Source organism: Brienomyrus brachyistius, chromosome 18 (assembly GCF_023856365.1).
Source record: "Brienomyrus brachyistius isolate T26 chromosome 18, BBRACH_0.4, whole genome shotgun sequence".
Classification (NCBI taxonomy): domain Eukaryota; kingdom Metazoa; phylum Chordata; class Actinopteri; order Osteoglossiformes; family Mormyridae; genus Brienomyrus; species Brienomyrus brachyistius.
The window spans coordinates 19,031,313-19,042,142 of NC_064550.1; positions in this window are offsets into that span (position 1 = coordinate 19,031,313).

Below are 10,830 nucleotides of genomic sequence, written 5' to 3' on the forward strand. Positions count from 1 at the left end.
TACCCATGTCGCCGTGGGGGTTTCTCCCGGTTCTCCGTTTGTTCTGCTACACCCCAAAAACATGCCAAGGTGAATTGCAGCTGCCAAATTGTCCGTAGGTGTGAATAGTGTGTGTGTGTGTGTGTGTGTGTGTGTGTGTGCCCTGCAATGAGTTGGCACCCCGTCCTGGAGTTTTTCCATGCCCATTGTTTTCAGGATAGGTTCGGGACCCCCACGGCCCTGCGTAGGACAAGCGAGTATGGAAAATAAATGAATGTATTGGTCAATTTTCATCATCATCGCAGAATTGTCGAAAGAGTCAGAAAAATGCACACAGCTGATTTGAATACATATTTCTATGTCTTATAATGCCACAAATGTTGCATTTTCGCATTGTGTAGAACCAATTACGGGTGGAGCCATCCTTGACGCTTCTAACATAGCTGACAGCCGCTCTTATCTTAACTGGAAGATAGCCTCAACAAGTCTAAATCATAGACATGCACTCTCTGCAGATTATAACCAGGGAAACAGTGTGTATTTCACTGAAAACAGCAACAGAAAAGCTCCCACAGTATTTTTGCTGAGCGCGTTTCAGAAGAAGGATTTGGTGCAGACATATGGCAGGATGAATTGCAGATTGACTGTGGTCAGATGTAGTGGTGTGAACGACTACACTAATGCACAATGCAACCCCCCGTACTCCCCAGACACTCTTAAGGTTTATCTGCCGTCTATCATCCTCAGCTGTTATTGGGCCCCACGGATGAGACTTAACGAATCACGTTTCTCCATTTCCTGAAACCCAGACCGTGGCGGCAACATAAACACAGGGAGGGCTGATGGACGACTGGATCCAACAGGTTGTTCTGTTAACAAGTGAGTGCCGAAAGGAACTCCACAAAACAACCACAAAATCACTCAGCAGTGGTGCAGCTACACCGAGGGGCATCATAAAACCCACTGGACATATTTTCTGAGGTAACCATCATTGGCAGTCTAGTGATTGTCCATCAAAAACTTAAAGAATTTGTTCCTTTTTTCCCCAATTGCTCTACGGTTCGCGAGTTTTGACCAAAGCCAGCATGCTATTAAATAAAAAATACTGTTCTATAATATCATAATGTTACAACAACAAGGCCATATGGATAACTCTTTTCCTAGCGTGAAAGAATGTCACGCAGCAAAGCATGATGGGAACCACCCCTTGTAGGATCTCTTGGACATTTTCTGCACAGCCTTCCTGTCTGAGCTTGCTGGCCCACAGCATAGCCGTGTAACATTAAAAAAAAAATCAGGTTGCAACTCATTAGTCTTTCTTGGAAAATGGAACCCGACAGAGGAGAAGAACAAGCTTCCTGGCAGTATTTCTGGATCTTCTCCCTGTCAGTTCGGTCAAGTGCTTGCTCAATACCAAGACTACTCCCAACACTAATGAGTTCTTCCCAGCAACGTTGTGGCCTGTATCAGATACTGGTTCTACCGTGACCTATATCACAGAAATACTGGGTCCTTTATCAAGTTCCCAAAGATGTGCTTTGGCTCAGATTCCAAATCCTTGGTTATAGTCTCCTCCGATCATTCGTTAATATCAGCTAAAAATGACATTTACCGCTGGATATAAGGCTATAGTCCCACTTCTGACACCATAACATACTTTATATTACCATTCTAAACAACACATGCACAAATCCAAACATATAAACCTGTCAGTATGTGCAACCACTGCAAAAGAAAAATAAATTTAAGCATAACTTGTGTGTGTATCCCCCACATACTTTGCCTCGAAGTAACTCAAGCCAATAAAAACCAATAAAAAGAAACAATATTTATTGCGATGATATGCAGGCCGTCCATTCTCTTTTATAAAGGATTTATATTTTAATGATTTCCTTCCATAAACACACCGGAAAAAACTAAACAGAGTAAGTCCCCACTAAATAAGCAACAGTCATTCCAGCTTTCAAAGCTCCATAACATCCGACAACAATTTTCGGTAACACTTTACCTTAGCGAACATGAATAATATAGCAGTACATGCTCACTTACAGTAATGCATTAATTAACCAGTAACCAGTAAGTGTTACAGATGTAGCCGCTTGAATTTTCCCCAGTTTCCATGATGGGACCTTGGCTGGTCCTTGGCTGGTCCATGACTGGCCCCTGCTGGGTCCTGGGTGGGACCTTGACTGTAATGAGATCCCCCACTATGATGTATTGAACAAGTGGGCCGGCATAATCCGCCCCTTACCTCGTTGTGTGTAAAGTACTTGCAATGATGCATCCATCCACCAGGGAGAGCAGTGATTATGAAAGCTGAAGTGACTTACCTGAAATCAGGTACAATACCTGATTTCAGGTATCTTAACTTCACTACAAAAAATGAAAATCTAAGCAAGTATAATTTTCTTATATTTAGACAAAATTCCAGTTTCATTAATAAACTGACTACACTGCAATAAATGGCCTGTGAAATTTAAGAAATTGTTTCTGTTGTGAGGCAAAGATGGATCAAAATGTGTTTTGTTACATACTAATCCCATGTTGGTTATGTACTGATTCCAGGCTTGTTCATCATTAATAAACCATGACAGTTCATGTGTTCCATTCACGTACTATATTAGTTAACAGTTAACTAATTAGTCAATGATAGTAAGTACTTGAGGGGAAGAAATTAAGTCATGTACTACTCAAGAACAAATCATGAACTAATATAGGTTTCCCTATGAAATGTCATGATTTATTAATGATGAATGAACATGGGATCAGTACTTAGGTCAGTGGTTCTCAAACTCGGTCCTCGGGACCCACAGCCCTGCTTGTTTTCCTGCTTTCCCTGTCCTACACACTGCTGATTACCTGGATCAGGTGTGTTCAGTCAGTCAGAAGCTGAAAGACAGCTGGGACTTGTGTGTGAGACAGGGATAGCAGGAAAACCAGCAGGGCAGTGGGGCCCGAGGACCGGGTTTGAGAACCACTGCCCTTAGGTAGAGAGGTAAGGAGCGTGTGCTTATGACAGCACATTGCTGCACCCGCCCCACAACAAAAATTTACATTTATATTTACAGTATTTGGCCGACGCCCTTAGCCAGAGCGACTTACATAAGTGCTTTGAGACTCTACGATGAATTTTTCCGATGCTAGCTCAATAAGGACCCATGCTATGAAAACCATCTATCTGAATACCATCTATCTGAATACCATCTATCTGAATACCATCTATCTGAACACTGTTGAGAAAGTGCAACAAATTTATTTTATTTTTTTTGTACACATACACACACGGAAAAGAGCTGAGTAAGAATACAGAAGTACTACTTCAGGTATTTCTGAAAAAGGAATGTTTTCAGTTGTCGCTTGAAGACAGTCAAGGATTCAACTTTTAAACCACCACAGAGATGAGATCCTCAGTGCCGTGGGTGATAACCTGAGCACCGCACTAGACCAAATGGAACAGTGCCAATCCTGCCACCAACCCCCCAAAATTTTCCCTCTAAGTTGGAGGACCTGCTTGCAGGGCTGGATGTAGATTAACGTCATACCAGGACAAAGCAAATACAAATTAAGGGCCTTGCTTAAGGGCTTAACAGACTAGGATCACTCTTGATATTTGAACCAACAACCTTCTAATTGCTGGCACAGATCCCCAGCCTCAGACCCACCATTCCACATACATTAACTCAGTGTGTACTGCTACATTTTTCATGTCCCTTCAAGTAAAGTGGTGCCCTATATACCGGGGAGAAAATGGGTGACAGTTTGTTTTCTATTAATATACAAAAATAATTGAGCATAACGGTCCACCTCAAATAAGCCACCAGGCAATGGGCCTGAAACTGAGACTGCAACCGTAGATTTTGTCTACAATTCTGTAGGTAGATTTGGTGGAAATATGTCAAGACACCAGACGTTGATGACAGGTAGAGAATTCTTGTTCTTAATGCATTCTGTTTTGGCTTGAAGAACATACTGAGACCTCCCCCCCCGCCCGGCCCCCCACCACCACCCTATTAATATTAAAGCAGCACCCAAACCGTTCATACAGATGTGGACACATCTGTTTAAGGTTATTTCGTAATTGTTATTCTTTGGTCCTCTTGAACAGGCTTGTCTCTCACAGGGTTGTGTTTCTGATTAGGTAGGTAAGCACCTCAGCCCCCTGCCCCAGATGATCTATCAATGGAGCTGGTATTGCAAAGGGGTTCCGTACACGTCTGACTGGTGCAGGGGAGGACAGTTACTCTTTTATGCTTCAACGTCTTTTGCATCTTGACAGCTGATGAGTTAGTAATAGTAAGATTTTTTGGGGCTCAGTTTCACTAGTAATCTTAAATAGGAGACATTCTGCAAGTCGTCCTCCATTTTCATATCTGAATTTTTATAATGGGTCTTACATTTAATATGAGAAGTTTGGATACCACCTTGTCTTGCTTGTGGACTCTGTGGGATCTTCTTACCTTCAATGGTGTCCTCCAGGAGTCCAAAAATATGCAGCATATCTGTTTGATTCACTGGTAATTTGCACGCAATAAGCAGTATGGATAACGGATGAATGGTACAGTATGTATGTTCAATTACCTCATCATATTTTATAATTGTGTGTGTGTGTATGTGTGTGTGTGTGATACACATGCTGTTATTTTCTTATGATGCTCTCATATTATTTATAATGTCTTAAATTAGGTTCTAATGTTCAAATCCTGTAGAGGATTTAATATGGTGCGTATTACTCTTATCACATTGCTAGACCATTTTCAGGATCCACCTTGTAATTCGGATCAGAGGATGGCTGGTGCCTGGAGGTACAGGAAGCGTGAGGCCAGGGCTGTTACTGCAGCTACTGTTTCCTAAGAAGATTCACCCAGCTCCTGATAACATTAAACTGTCACTCCAAAGCACTGAAGGTGTGAAGCTGTAACGTAGAGACACACTGCATAGTCTCCCTAGCACAGTGAAGAATTTCAATTGTGAAACATTTTCCCAGCATAGTTATATTTAGAGAGAGCTATTTATTAATTACTGTTGAATATGAAAACGTTAAGGTCAAAAGAAAATAAATAAAAAGGCTTATTTGCAATGCTAAGCATATAGCAATATTTGCTATTGTGAGACAGTGATAACAAATATCTCTTGCATTCAGAGCAGTAAGTATAGGGGTTTTAATGGCCATCTATCAGAGGTCATGTGACAGACATTCCGCTTTAGAACCCACATGACCTGAGATCAAAGGCTCCTGGAACAAACGTTATTGTGACTCTGGACATGTGCAGATACCTCAAGGGTGACACGGCAGCTGAAACAATATTTTCTCGCCTGTATTTATCATAGAGTTAAAAACTATGGAGGAAAAATAAGCAAACACATTGTTTGTGTGAGGCGAGCTGTAGTGGATATCGTCAACAGAGTGAATTGGATTTGATAGGTACAAAAATACATCTGTAACAATATGTCCAGTTGGTTGATGCTTTGCTGCCCAAGGGGACGTACAGTTTTGTTCATTTACACAGATTAATAATTTATTGATGAAATTCACGCCAAGTACCCTGGCAAAAGAATCCGCTTTGGGATTGGAAGAGCAGATCCGGAGCTGTAACCAATATGCTATTAGCTGTGTTTCAGTGAGCACTGAGCTGAGAGTCCTGAGCTGATCTCCAGATGGACAAACGACAGTTCTTCAGACTTATTTTGAGTGCTTTTCCTACAGAATGTTGGCTATTGTCAACCTGATAAAATTTAATATCACTAAGCAAATAAAGGCTCGATGTACACTGACACCGGCATAAAACATTCGATGAATAAGGTTAGATAACAACAAAGTCAGCAAAAGACACTGATGCAGAGCAGCGCTTTCTTTGATACCGAGGCACGATTTACGACATACCGGGACGTGACAGACGAGGACAACGCAAACATATCCCACAACACAACCTCTTTGATGCCGCAAGTCTTCTATCAGCAGAAATAACGTTTTGAGGGTTACCAGATGCTTTTTTCCCCTTATTGTCATGTTGGGTTAGCTCCAGAGTCTCCAACCAGCTGCTTCGACTCTCTGAACATTATGTTAAGGAAAAAACAAACAGCACAGGAACACCCTGGACATTATTCCACTCCATTGAAGGGTATTCAAATGCGTATACAGTCGGTATTTCAGAGATGCCAATTTGCACCTAGAGCAGAGGCGGGATTTCATCCCCTACCACTAAAGCCACCTTTTGCTTCTATTGTTTTTGAATATTTTGAGTATTTTAACATAGAAGCCTATATAGCTAGAACGTAGAATCTTATTGTTCGGGTCTTAAAAACCTAATGAGAACTTTCCTTGAAGTTTCACTTCTAGCGATACATTTGATTAATTTCCGAAGACACACAACCCAAGGTGGGGGGGGGGGGGGGGGGGGCAGCATTGATACAGCAATGTTGCATAATGATGTTTCAGTCGACAACAGACCTCATGTACAATGATGGTCCCATGAGATTGTAATGGAGTGGAAGCCATCGGTGTAGCCATTGTAACCTCATACGCTAATGTAACACATTACTTATGTTCCTGGTGATGTTGATGTGAACAAACCTACTGCGCTGCTCGTTGTTTAACGGTACAGCACATACCACTTTATAACGATAATAAACAACTATGTTACTGGTTTATGCATTTACTATGCTGTACTTTTTATCGTTATTCAGGCTACAGTTTATCGTCTAGGTGTGTAGCAGGCTAAACCATCTAGGTTTGTGTACTGTAAGTATACTCTATGATGTTTTTGTCTAACAATGCATTTCTCTGAATATATTCCCATTGTTAAGTGAGGCTATAGTATGCTATAGTATGAACACTTAGGCTAAAGGTTTAATTGTGTCAGCAATTTACTCCAAAACATTTTTAGTAAGTAAAAGACGATCATTCTCTTGATTAGTATTGTGCTGTATTGATCACCAATACAGGTTGCTGACAGTTCAGAATATTTCCATTAAATAAACTGTCATCATCTACACTGTTATGTTTTCATTGCACTGAGGATTATTGGGGAAATGGAGGTTAGACACCAGAGATCATTCGGAATATTGTTTTGAAAATGTCACTCTACGTCCCTGCAGGAGACAGTTAAGGTGTTGGCAATGAGAGACCAGGACAGGTAACGGAAAGGAGTATCTGCAGATATGATGTTTCCACAAGTGCTCTGGTCTGTATAGTTACAGTCCATTTGAGTTTTTTTTTTCCAGAAATTGAGTTTTTATATAAGAATTGCGTAGTTAGGCTATTGAGTGTGGGGAAAAAACAGAACGCCACGTTGTAAGGACTCATACAGGTTTAGTGTAAGATGGTATTGGGCACAGTTTGGACTTATAGGTCATTCATCTTGCGGCCGTACAGGTTCACAGAGAGTCTGGAGTCAGTCCCAGTACCAGTGGATACAAAAACTCTACCTTTGTCCTTATTTAAAAATGTTATTTTTCTATCAGTCTAGCGAGTACACTGCTTAATTATTAATTAATGATGGTCAATTTTTAAACATCATTTTGAAATGTAATCATTCATTTGCTTACCATAATCGCACACATAAAGATTTTTAAATCTGTCCCTAACAGGGTGATTCAGGTCCAGAGAGTAGAATTCCAGACCAGGATTTTGTTTCAACCAACAAGTTTTAGAACTCTGTGATTCTGACTCTTTATGCTCAACTGGTTGGTTGAACCAAAATCCCAGTTTGGACTTTTACTGTCTGGACTGGAATTTCCCAACTCTAGGCCATAAGGGGAGGGCAGATTAGTGAGTGTTTTCAGGCCTAAGGCAGATGGATTGTAAGGAGCAAGTGCTGTTGCCCAAGAGGTAATGTGGCTTCTGAGATATGTGGAAATATATACTACATTAAGCGAGAAATGCCTTAGGAAATCAGGCGCTCTGCGATGCCCAAGGGCTTTCTGACGCCCTGGGTGATTTGGTAACGCAAGATTACAGTAATAGAGCGGAGCGAACAAAATGCCGAGATGTAAGAGAGCGGCCGAACACACGCGCAGTGACAGGGCGACAGAGTCAGCCGCAAGCCCGTCCGTTACAGTCACGATGGAGCAATCCAACACGAACAACTGAAAGCTGCTGCTGTTATTCCTTTTCTTGCGTGTCAGAGTTTTACCTCCAGATGACAGAACCCCTTGGAAAAACTAGTCAGTGAGACTCCAATGTGTTCAGGCCGATGGCATTCATCATATGGGCGGAACGGAGGTAGATGGGAATGAAAATGACAACGCCTAATTTTGCAGACCATCCGGCCATTTTAAGTGTTTCTTCTTAGCTTTGTATCATAGCGCTATATGTATCATAGCCACCTGTGACAATGCGCTCTGTGTGCAGGGATTTTCTTGTCAGTAAATTAACCATCTGCAAAGAGAGGCCCACAGTACGAACGTAACACATTTCACGAGAGGAAAAACAAGTCGATTAGCATTAAAATATGCGTCACCCTTTGGCACAGGATATTTATAACAGATGATCTAGGGTTTTGTACATGTAAAAAAATAAATAAATAAATGTGTGCTTGCTTGGTATTCATGTCTATCCCATTTTTCAAAACAGCCGAAAATTATAAACATGCGTTAATGTGTGGGGTGAGCTGCCTCTTCATGAAGGGGCTGGACCGGTGAGGAACACCAGCCAGCTTCTCCGCACTTGGTTTTGGTTTCAGCCCACTCTGTCATGAACCTCCTCTGTTTCTTCAAACATCAGAACCCAACACCCCACCTAACACACAGTCTGTCACCACAGCGTGATCACGCCAGCTCTTCCCGACGCTGAGGAGCTGGACCAGAATACAGGAAGTCTGGACTCCTACAGAAATTACACATCACCAGACAATAGGCTTATAGCTTAGAACCTAAGAGAGCAACAGACGACTCCCTATATATTTTAATTAAGTCATCCAACCAGTCTCATTTTACAACCATTATTAATAAGAATAATTGTTATATCAATTGTTCCTTTGCATTCCTCAGAAACCAGTTGCTCCATGACATGTTTAGCCAGGAGAAGACCCTCTTCCGAAAAGTAAGGGGCTCCCCCATCTCAGCCAGAGAATGAGGCTCTAGACCAGTACACTGATGATGATTTAACCAATGAGTTCTTTTAGACCCTAAAAAATTTGCAGCCTCTGGTTTTACCTTGTTGAAAATAAGGACAGAGATCTCCTTCCTTGTGCAGACTCCTAGGTCCTAATCCGAAGTTCCAGTAACCCTTTCCTTTAATTTCCATAGCAAAATGGGCACAGGTTTTCATAAAGCTCAATCTTTGCAGTGTTTATAATAAGGGCCACCATTAGGGGGGCAAAAAAGGAAGACTTTCGGGGCCCAGACATGGGTTACTCGAGGATCCTGATAGCTTCGGTGTGAAGGGGGGTGGGGCCTTCAATAGAACTTATCAGGGAGCCATCCAATGCATTTGTGGGGGCTTGCGTATAATGTAATTAACATTTGTAAGGGTAAGGAATGGAAGACTGCACTTATCAGCATTAGGGGGCTCTATGAATATCTCGTTATGCTTTGCGGTTTTCCAAACGTTTAATGCAGGTATCATCTTTTTGCCACGGCTGAGAAATGTGAGTTTCGTACGTCCCCCATTTGCTTCTTGGGAGATGCAAATCACTAATCCTAGGATTCCGTTTCGGCTGTGATGAATGAACGACCATGGACTGCTCTACACATGGAGCTCCATCTGATTCACTACAAAATGCTATATTACACACTGAAAGTGTATTTCACAGATCCTGTGGAAGACAACAGTTAATGAGAGACCTGGCATACTTACTAAATAAAATCTGACAGAGTAAATGGGTCTAGAACCTGAAGAGGGAGACTATTGCAGAACATTCGGCATCACTGTCTGCGAATGTAAGTTGTTCTGCTGATGATACTCTACCGCTTCACCGAAGGAATTTGTTTCTCGGCCCAGTGTTATCTGGTTGTCATTGAGAAGTTTCAGAATCATGTCCTGTTCATGGAAAGGCTTTCAGAGATAAGGACCCTGAGTTTAATGAGATAGATATGAGATAAATATATCATATTTGTGGCTCACAAGACGGAAAAAGCCCTGTATCAGTCATCTGTGACCTCCAGCTAATCCCCATTTATGTTCATTGGGAGTTAAGATCGTGTCTCCCTTCACACTGTCGTACTCTTAGCCCATTTATTTGTTCAGCCCAAAAACATCCAGAAGTCTCCTGTAAGTCTCTCTTCTGCTGTGTCTTTATGGGTGACAGAGTATGTAATACAATGGACAGCTCTGGAAAAAATTACGTGGGAAAAAAATCTGCATTTTTAAAACCCGGTTTAATCGTGGTTCTGCTGGCAGAAGGCTACCGTGAGTGGCAGGATGATTCCAGGTTCAAAATTTTTAAGACCGCAGTACACAGGAATCAGGTGACGTATGTGAGACACTGGGAACGACCAGAATCCAGCCAGGTAGAGGGTAGAAGCAGCTTTCTAATGCCGGAGATGACTTCTTCAACAGTGTTTCATGAACTGTAGGATGAAATCAAGTGACCTTCAAAAGGAATCCAAACATTAAGTGCAGGTGTGAGGTGCACTGCTAGGACAGTTCATATCAGGCTCCTAGAAGCAGGACTGAAGTCCTATAAAGCAAGGAAGAAGCCCTTCGTTAATTAGAAGCAGGGAAGAACCAGGATGGAGTTTGCAAAAAGAAATATATTATCCACGGACCGGCACCCGAAAAGTGAGAAATGAGTGAAACAGAGAATTGTGCTGTGGTCTCTTATTTTTGTCAGGAGCTGCGTGTAATTTTGCTCACAGTATTTGTAATGCACCTCTGATCTCATCACCCCTGGTATGTTTCTATTACCCTCA